The sequence below is a fragment of the Aquila chrysaetos genome, chromosome 3, assembly GCF_900496995.4.
Source record: "Aquila chrysaetos chrysaetos chromosome 3, bAquChr1.4, whole genome shotgun sequence".
NCBI lineage: Eukaryota > Metazoa > Chordata > Aves > Accipitriformes > Accipitridae > Aquila > Aquila chrysaetos.
In genome coordinates, this window is record NC_044006.1 from 47,999,102 (window position 1) to 48,010,411 (window position 11,310).

The window sequence follows — 11,310 nt, forward strand, 5'->3', positions numbered from 1 at the left end:
TTTAGAAGCCCTCAAAGGTGCCTGAAGATCCTGATCAAAATTGGAGCTGAGGAATGCTAGCACCTCTGAGAGGACATCAGGTGCTTTAGATGTGCATCTCTGAGACATAAGCTGTGGCCTTAGAAAAGAAAGTCCCACCTAAAGTGATTTCTTGACATTGGTGTTTTACCACTTTCAGATTTATTTTTTAAAGTAAATAAATAAAATTGCCCTCATCCACTTCTTTTGTTTTCAGTTCTGAAATTATTCAAATAAAGTTTCTGGTACTTCTTCACAAGAAAATGAACCTTACTGATGTCACAGATATTTCAAAAAAATTTTCTAGAACTTCTCACTTATAAAGAAAGGAAAAGCTGTTTGAAGTTTATAACGAATTAAAATAAAAATTTGGACTGCTTCTGAGCAAGAAAAGCTGATGCTAATGTTACAAGACAACTTTTAATTAACTTATAAATTGCACTTCTGAACCTCTCCTTTGTTGGCAAAAACCAATGTGGTGTAAACACTGTATCCCACAGCAGGCATAGTTATCCTTCTCCACTCAGCACTGTGGTTTCAATAAGCTACCAGTATTGCAAGATATGGCATGGTCTAAAATAGTCGGCAAGTTACCCTTAGAAAATAGATGTTATTTTATCAGCCCCCTTGCAATGTATAATGCTTTGGCTAGGGAGTCTGCCTATTAAAATCAGCGTGACAACTCGTAGTCCAGCAATGGTCTTGTTTGGCAGAACTATGATTGGCAGAATTTTGCATGTTCAAAATGAAGAACAGTTTGCAAAAACTAAACAGAAATTTTTTGGAAGACAGACATTTTTGGATAAGCCTTTTCTTTTATTTTAATCTTCCTGCCAAGAGAGCATACCAGAAACCTCAATGGGATGCCAACTCCTGTGAGAATTGTAGGCAATTTTCAATACGAAACTTTAGTTAGTTCATCTAAGCTGCAGATAAGCAAGCCAAACATTTGGTTGCTTATCTGAACAATAATATATCTTTTGAGATTCCCTTCAAATTATTTCACTAACAGAAAGCAGAAAAGGATAAAGATATTTAATCTCCTCCTGTCAATAGACAAGTTTGGATGAAAGCCAAGCACATAGACAAATATAGCATCCCAAAGTACTTCACAAACAACAATTAATAATGATATATTTGCTTTGTTTCTAGACTGTTTTCATTAAAATTATGAAGTCAAGTGTTAGCCAATGTGCTCGCATACGATGTTAGTGCTAAAACGAATGCAGGGAAAAGAATCCACCCTGGTCTGAGAGTGAACCTTACACCTAACACTGGTTCTTTGGAGCAGAAGCTAAGAAACGTCTGCAGTTTTCTGTAAAGATATTTATTAAGGTATTAATGAAATAAATCTTTTAGAGTTATGGTTGGTTTCTCAAGGATGACATTGTGACATATGGGAAAATTCACAGGAAAATAAAATAGCTCCTTTAATCATCAGATATAGAAAGTAAGGCATTTAAGAAGATAAGGAACCAAAACATCTCCATTAGCATCACCATAATGTCATTTGCATACTCTGAAATATTTGCATTTTCTTTTCGTTGTTGGGTTTGTTTGTTTTTTCCCTCTTAAACAAAGGTCCCTAAAAGTAGTTTTCAGGATGCAGACACTCTCCTTGCTTTTCCAATTGTTAAAGGATATAGGCTTGAATAGGCTGCAAGATCACTAATGCCGTAATTCAATCATACTATGATCTAAAGATATCTTATTGTCCACATTTCTCTCAGAGTTTTTAATATTATCAAAACACTTCAGCCAAATTCCAGTTTTGTTATTAACCTCTCTTTATCTCCTATTGCATGCAGCCACATACTGTAACAAATGCATTCCTATATGCTTATCTTAGATTAGCAGCTACACACATCATGGCTTAAAAAGTCTTTGGATACCACCAAACAAAGGTTATGTTTTCACTACAGTCCCAAGTGTAACTGCAGCAACAAGAGGGAGAATTCAATTTGACAAGTACCAGCACTAGACCACAGACTTCGCTATGCACTGCCTGTATTCATAGCCATGTGTACCATGCACCAATGCTTTTGCTGCTATAAATATGCTCCTAATGTAAAGGAAGCTCAAATGCAGAAGTCTGGGGCCACACCATACAGTGTAACAGCTCACCACCACTGCAAGCTACACCTCTTCCCACCTTTCTCCCTACTCACCTTTCTCTCCTTCACCACTTACTTTGTGTCAGCTCATCAGGCAATCTTTGAGAACCAGGTTGTTTGCTGCCTTGTTAAAAAAGTGGAAAACTCCACAGGAAAAAAAAACCAATAAACAAACAAACAAACAAAAAAAACCCCAGACAACTGGGTATTTTGCTGCTCTTTTGCTGAATTGAAGCAGATCAAAGAAGGATCCAGAAATTTTTAGGGAGGCAAACTAGTGGGACCAACAGAGCTGATAATCAGGGAGAGGAACAGCAAGAGCATCATGTAATGGGAAACCCCTCAAAAACATTAGCTAACATGTCTAAGTAAAATATTCTCCATTGCATTTTTCATGGAGAAAGTGGAGGTGCCTGAGTTTTATGGTATTATTTCAAGTGACGCATAATCATGATGAAAGCGTTCAAAATTGCTAACATCAATATAATGATTTCTTGGAGGTTTCGTTCCTCCCTTATAGCTCAGCTAGGTTTGTTTAAACAGTCATTACCTCTGTCTGGACAGAGTTTCACATGAGCCTTGGTTATTTATGATTTGTAAATGGAAACCATATAAAACTTGGCGATTCCCAAGATTTTGACCACAAATCCAGGGGAAGTGAAGTATTTTAAACACTTCCAGATTCATTGAATGTAAGTATCAGGAAACAGGACAAGGCCACAGTTAAAACCCAATTGTATAACTTACATCCAAATGCAGCATTACATCTCTCAGAAGGAACCTCTGGATAAATCCTGGATACCCATCTGGATAATTTTACACACTCATGAATATTTTGTGCTTTCCTAACTAAGTCTAAGATGCACTTTAAGTAACTGATAATGTCAGAAATAAAGTTTTAGTCTGTTAAAAAAAGCACATTTTCCAAGAACTTCCAAATACAGCTAAATGTTGTTCACATTTGCTAAGCAGAGATGGCCTGAGAACCTTTCTTCCCACTGTATTTTACTCTAGTATTTTAAAGTTTTAGTTATTTTTCAAACTCACAATATTGAAAATAAAAACAACACCTCATATTTCTCTGAGCTGTGAGCTCTACCTTTGAGCAAGTGCTCAGAAAAGACTATTTTTTTAATCTGAAGTTTGTTCTCTGTAAAGTATGAGTGTGAGTAATGATACTGCTCAGATAGGACCTCTTTGTCTTCTTTGAACTTTATACTTCATATACCTTCATTCACAGCCTGAATCAGTGACTTCAAAAAGCACAGAAAAATCCTAAAAAATTCCACTTTTCCCCAACTGGACATAACCAGATACAAGCTGCTTTCTCTCTGCCTTCTAAAAACACAAGTATCAAAAAACATTTAAAATGCCTGAACACAAGCAAGGCAATGTGCTCCACTCAGAAATCAGACACATCAGCAGGTCCTAACCCTATATGAAACATATGATATGTAATGATCAGTAATTTATTATTGGGACTGGACAAATACAGCGGAATATATTATTTTGTCTAATAGAAGTGGGTTTCATTGCACACTTAAGCAAATGCACAAGGGGTCCTAACAATAAAAAAAAAAAAAAAAGCAGTCTTGAGCACAAATCAGGACATGCAGGAGGAAAAAAGTGGCAAATGAAAGTTCTATGTAAAATATATCAATTTGCTCTCTGAAGGATAATAGGGTCATAAAATACGTTGTGAATAATCGAGAGGAGGAGTTCAGAGGACAGAAATACTCAGCTAATGGTAAAGAAGCCTATTGACATTTAAATGAGGTGCTACAAAAGGAGTCTAAGACAATACTTGTTTCAGGACAAATGACAGAGGGAATGGGATTGGTTGGACCTAATTAGGTTAGTAAAACAAGCACATAGTCAAACTTAAAACTAACAGCTTGGAAAAAAAAAAAATCTGTCAACTTAGATGTCCATAAAAATAGTTTGGGTTTTGTTTACAACTCATTTTTACTGTTACTTCTGTACACAACACCAAACTATTTTAAGATTGGTTTTGATATATGAACATGGTAAAGATAAAACTTTCTACCTTCTCAAAAGGTTTTTTTTTTAATTGTTCTAAATCAATGTTTCTTTTGAAGCTTCATTCTAATGGAAATCTGAAATGTCAAATTTCTGTTCTGATTTGAACCAAAGCTGACATTTTCTGAAGAATGAAAACCTTAATTTCCAGTCTAGTTTCTCATGAAAGCAATTTGAGAAACAGATTAGTTTAAGCAAGACAAAATATTTGTCATTCCTTTGAAACATTTTGAAGGACCAAAATATTTGAAAGAATGTTTTGTTGTTTCCAATGTTCTTTCTGAATCAGAATAGAAATTATAATAGTACAAAGAAAGACCCTTTCTAAATATTTTTAACCAAATTTTGCATGCTTAGGGACTGTGAAAGTTTTTAAACACACTATGTTTTTCAACTGAACCCAATCTTGAAGTCTTTTGAAATGCATTCCTCCCTGAGACTAAATCTTTGTACACAAAGCTAAACATTTAACAATGTTCTTCATGCAATTTTTTTTTTTTTTTTTTGAGAACGTGAGTGTGATTTCTTTTTGAACGTGACTTTCAGAATAGCGATACGTATTTCAGCAAGACTCGCTCTCCTTCATTCCAATGTAAGGCTGAACTTCCTACCATGTGAATGATGTGCCATGACCGCTGAGGATTTGTGTATTAGTTTTTCATCCCAGTCTAAGTAAGTCTACAAAGCTGTACAGCAACAAGGACCCATCCAGGCTGGAGAACAAGAATGAATTACAGATCTCTAAAGGAAACAGTCTTGAATGTTGCTAAACATTTTAGATAGTTCAGTATTATACAATCTCTATATTCTCACAGGAAGGGGTTGACTCTAAGGAAGAGTAAATGCAGCATCAAAAGTCATAGAGATATAACACATTTGCTGTCTGTTCCCAGATGTGCAGACAGCACAGATCCCAAACATAAGATTAGCTCTTCTACCACACAGGAGAAGTCAGTCTGTGAAAGACAAGGTATCCTCTCAAAGAGCTGAGTTACCCAGAAGCATTAGCTTTGCCTGAAGAAAGAACTAAGGAGAAAACAAAATATTATATTTATTTATTTAATTATATAATACTTTATTTTTAAGGTTCAGCTTTCATTTTCCTTCACTAGAGCTAGCACTGTCATCATCTGTGCAACATCTGTGGAGGTGTTCCCGGGCACAGGGCTGAAGCATTTGCTTGCAGGATGACTCAGCTGCAGCCCTACAGGAGGATTATTTCTCTGTTGTCTTTTCTGTCATCTCCTTGATACAACCTGACCTATTCAGGTTGAGGAAAAGGCCTTTGCCACTAACAAGACTTCTACTCACTTCAGAAGGCTTGGCGCTGGATCTTTGTTGGATTCAGATCTACAGACCAACTCAGACATGAACAGCACCATGAGAAACTATCGACCCACTGACTAAAGACACTTCTCCATTGAGTTGTATCATCACTATAGAGCACATTTATAAAAAGAAAACACTGAACCTCACAATTGCTGTACCCACAACAGTAAAATAACAAAGTAGTGGTCACATGTCATAGACTGAGATACTGTTAACCTTTTCAATTTAGCAAACTTAAACCATTCTAACTGTTGTTCACATAGAATTTTAAGTTAGCAAGAGGAAAGATACTTAAGAACTAGAGGAGCAAAAATTGCTTGTTCTTCTCCACTGACTTTTACCAAATTCATTATCACGCAGTCTTCAACTATCAACTTCACACCTTGAGAAAAATACATTTCCAATCACAAGTAGCAGTTTTTTGGTTTCTTCTTTTTTTAGTAGTTTTAGTGAAGTTTTATGTCTCAGTCACACATCACAGAGCTGGAAAATGATAGCATCAGAAAGATTTCAGCTAGTCCCACAAAAGTAAATTTTTTGTTAATTTCATGAAAGAAAAAGTAATTTTTTTCTTCCTATTTGAGTGCTCTTTTAATTTATAGTTTTCTTGCTACTACAGATTAACCTTCTCTGAACACAGAAAGACAAAATCAGGGTTCTATAATTGTTTCAGCTGGAGGAAAGAAACAAATTACAAAGATATCTTTGATACAATCTTATTTATTTATAAAATGTAGGAAAAAAAATTCTGCTTCCAAAGTCGTGGAAAATAAACTGGTACTCTGTTCCTACATCTTTAAGCCAGCTGCCAGGTTCATGCGGTCTGTTATTGTAGTACCTGTATAGCATTTCTTTGCAATCTTCATTCAACTTCTTGCAAATTCCTTTTTGCAATTTCCAGCTCCAACCTAGTCACGGCCCTACTCCTGTTCTTCACCATCGTAGGCCCCAGATAATTCTTCAATGTCTGTTAACTTCTTTTCAAGTCTTGCAGCCTGCCCAGTCTGCTGATGACAGCATCTACATTTCCATCTACTTGGTTCTATTTAAGAAATAGGGATAATGAAGGCAACAACTGCATTATGCTAAGTTTTTTCTAACACAGAAATGACTGCTCTTAATTTGCGTTTTTAGCTGAACTCACACAGCAGCTCAGAATACTCATCTTACAGCATCTCATCCTTCCAGCTAAGCAAAGGGTCAAGTTTCCACAACTTTATTTCTAATACCTTCACCAATCCACGTGTTAGCTCTCATGGGGTTCTTAAACTGAGATAAATAGCTGCTCCTGCCTTCCTCTAGAGTACTGCCTCATCTACTGATGCTATGAAAACAGCAGAAAACACTGAATGGCTCTGGCCAGTTTGGTCCTTCTAGAAAATGGCTACATGTATCAGTACCTCAGCATGCTGGTACTGCTTGCTGAGTGCTCCAAACATCTGAAATCCTTTTCTTTTGATATCTCATCTAAGAATGAATGTGTCGAGGTTCCTTAATGTTTTTGGGACAAGATGACGTCACAGGTCAGTCCAAACTTACAAGACCCCTGTTCACTCAACTCCAGTTGTCCATTGACCAAGTCATTTGACTTCTCCTAGGGCCCCAAAGGCAGCAGTTCTGCAGGAGAAAACCTCTCCTTCCTCCTGCAGCTAAGACAGCCCCATCCAGTCTTCATATGGTGGAGTTAGTTCAACATGGAGCCAACAAAATAACTCATCTTGTACGGCTGCATCCTCAAGCAAGGAGAGGTGGGATGAAGCACAATTGTCCTAGTTTCAGCTGGGATAGAGTTAACTGTCTTCCTAGTAGCTGGTACGGTGCTATGTTTTGAGTTCAGTATGTGAAGAATGTTGATAACACTGATGTTTTCAGTTGTTGCTAAGTAGTGTTTAGACTAATGTCAAGGATTTTTCAGCTTCTCATGCCCAGCCAGCAAGAAAGCTGGAGGGGCACAAGAAGTTGGCACAGGACACAGCCAGGGCACCTGACCCAAAGTGGCCAACGGGGTATTCCATACCATGTGACGTCCCATCTAGTGTAGGAACTGGGAAGTGGGGGCGGGGAATCGCCGCTCGGGGACTAGCTGGGTGTCAGTCAGCGGGTGGTGAGCAATTGCACTGCGCATCATTTGTACATTCCAATCCTTTCATTATTCCTGTTGTCATTTTATTAGTATTATCATTATTAGTTTCTTCTTTTCTGTTCTATTAAACTGTTCTTATCTCAACCCACGGGTTTTGCTTCTTTTTCCCGATTATCTCCCCCATCCCACTGGGTGGGGGGGGGAGTGAGTGAGCGGCTGCGTGGTGCTTAGTTGCTGGCTGGGGTTAAACCACGACAACAATGCAGACAGCCACATTAAAATCTAAGCCTTTCTACCTTCTTCACTACCTTTAAAGGTAACAATAGGGCTCAACCTAAACACATTTCTCATATTTATGTCAATACTGCAAAGGCTATTTCCCCATAGTTATCCCAGACTGAGGCTTCCAACCTGAATGCTCCTAAAATACCTGTTTTCAGTGGTTCCGTCTATAGCCTTACATCACTGAATTTTTTTCTTTTAGCAAGTTTTTTTTTTCCTTTCTCTTTTTCCCCCCTGGAGAAGTTGTGAGCTTTTCCAAGTTCAATTTGCCTAACTCAAATTCCTTTGTATTTCTTCAGCATAACTCTACAGGAAACCTGCCGGGGTTCCTTGCCTGTGTTCAAAAATGAAGATTATTAGAGTACAGATAATGTTTTCTGATGGCAGATATCCCAGGCTCAAGGTGATGGTGGTAATCACATGAAAAATATTAGCTTTGCTAATCATGTGAAAAGGAACCACATTTGTTATGCTCCCTGCCGATTTCTTCTTCGGGTCTGAACCAAATCCTGCATGTGTAGTGATCTTGTTGCCATCCTCAGAGTCACCAGAAGGATGAGAGCGTACTAGTTGTCACCCCTTTGACCTTGCTCTGCCAAGACAGTAAACTCACCTACTAGAATCCATCCAAATTTTTCCATCCTCTCATTGTAGGTGTCCAAAGACTGCATAAGTTTGCTGCACTCTCAAGACACCCAGAAAACCTGCTGAAATACCCTGGACTCAAAATTGATCTGTGTCCAATGAACCTAGGACCCTGCATATGGGGAAAGCACATCCAGTCGAACAATTGCTACTGATCCAGCCTCAGATTCCTTACAGTATTAGCTTTAGACCATTTAGTGAAAAGGCCCACAGCTATCAACACTGATTCCTGATCTCCATTTCAAGAAATGACCCAAGCTACTTGCTTTGTGATCCCAAAATAGATAGCTGCTCTTCCCCTCCTACATGAGGGACTTCTTCCATGTCATTAAGACATTTTCTGCACACTTCTACATTCTGCCTGTAGATTACCACACAGACACTCTACTCTTACCTTGAGCAAGATTAAAGTCTCCAAGACATATGTTTTTTTAAGATCATGACACCCTTAGGACCAGCTTTTTCATTTTATCTGGTATAATCATTCGGTATACTGTTTGGAGCTAACTATTAGTGTAATCCGGATGGGAAAGTTGAAAGATAAAAGGCAAGGGGGGGGGGAAGACTTTAAATGGACAGAGAACGGCTCCATTTCTGAACACAGCACTCAAAGCAGTATTAATTGCCAAAATTAAATTCAAAATTAAACATAACTTTCCTGTGAGTAGTCTTAATGTGTCCATGTTTAAAGGAAAATCAATACATACCTTAAGAATTAAAAAAAAGTGAAACTAACTACAAACAAATATGAATATCAAATATTGAAACTCTCTACTGCACTTTTTCATTAGGGTGCCAGCTCCTGAACAGATGAGATTATATGAAAAGCTTACCTTTTGTTTTCAAGAGATACACACTTACTTACTTGACTGCAAAGAAAAGACTAAGGATTTGAACTATTAAAGCCTCAGAAACTAGGAAGTAAATAAGAACTCTGAAAATAAGAGTAACAACAACAACAAAAAAAAATAAAGCAGCAAGACAGCTTCACCCTTTGGCATGTCAAGATTTTTTAATATGTAGTATCAATAATAATGAAGATGATCATGTAGCTTTCCTATTCCTTAAACAACCCTAAAAAAATACAAGTAAGGCTATGGTTATCTCTGTATAGGAGACTATGCAAGATACAGAAAGTGTTACAGCACTAATAGTACACAGAATAACCAGGAAGAGAAATCTCTGAATTAATTGAAAGTCTCATTAGCTACATTGCTTATCCTAAGAACTTACGAAATTAGTTTTTAGGAATGATAAAATAAGTGAGTACAAAAATGCACAGTGATGAGATAACATGGTGATCAGTGAAAACACTTAGTTCCTGCGATCTCTGCCACTCATTGCAACACATGACAATGAGCTGCGCCTGCACAGAGCCCTAGCAAAACTCTCAAGAGATTTACATAGGTCTATTCTAGCTGCAGAATAAGCATAAACATACACTGAGGAGAAAAAAAAAATTACCTAAATCGAGATTAAACTGAAAGGATGTCACACTGAAAGGTGACAGCAGACCCCTCTGTGATTTACCATCTTCTGACATGACAGTTTCTTTCATGTGTGGTTTTGTACCTTTAGAAACATTCCTATTATCAGATTTTTGCCTTTTTTTTATCATTTGACGTTTAAGATTCAGACAGTTGTGCCACTTAAGGACTGCCTGTAATAATATTCGTACTGTATTGATCAGCACAAGCAATGGCACTGACCTGGCCAATAGCTCTTAAAAGGGCTATTGGTCCAAATTCTCCCAGGGAATTCCAATAAATGGGAGCACTAACCACTTTGGGATATTTTGTGGCATAACAGCTCTGGATATCTTCAACTATTTCACTCCCAAAGGAGTTATACTTTCTCATTTATTGCATTAATCAAACTTATTGAACCAAACTGGAATTAGGTAAATTATCCCACATCAGTTATTCAGACAGAACCTATTTTATTTCTGTCATGTCCACACTATCTTCCACCTCCCCAACTGGATTTACTTGAGTTTCAATATGGAAAGCCTAATTCTTAGGTTCTTAGTCTCAGTTTCTTGTTGGGGTTATACCCAGATGAACTATGGTATGGCACGTAGTTCCCTATGACCAGATAACTCAACACTGCTTTTTTGCCCCACCCCCCCATTCACTCCTAGTCAGAACAGACATCCTGGATCATGGACAACTGGCACACGTGTGGGGATTATACGCCCCAACTACTTGTTTGAATTGGACTCATGATTAGGCTATATATTAGAGCACTTCTCTTACTGCATATGAACATTTCACCTACAACTTGTAATCGCTTGCACTAAAGCCTCCTTACATTAAAATTTTGCTTGAACCCCATAAAGACAACCTTCAAAACATAACAGTTTATAATGGTTGCCTCAAGATACAGATCACAAGTGATAGTGTTCTGTCTTTGACACCCAACACTTGAGTAAACTAGGACACTGCAGAGAAAGAGTTCAAGCAGATTAATTGCAACAGATAAGAAGCAACTATGTGACTAAGCTGAATTGCCAAGACTCTACAAACATTGTACAAAAAGGCTGACCTGGTAAAAATAGGCCTTATTCTCCTCTTACATGGCTGACTACACTGGAGTTACCTTAAGTTACAGAGTATTTGCACAAGTCTAAAACTGATGCCAGTTAGATCAGAATCTGGCCAAATGCCTACAAATGCAGTAGCTTCAGATGCTGGCTTAAATTGAAATGGCAGATGTACTATCACATGGCGATCAGGAAATTTGTTCTGCTTTCTTTCCCAAATTGCTACTGACCCCAGCCATATCCTTATGTCAATAAGG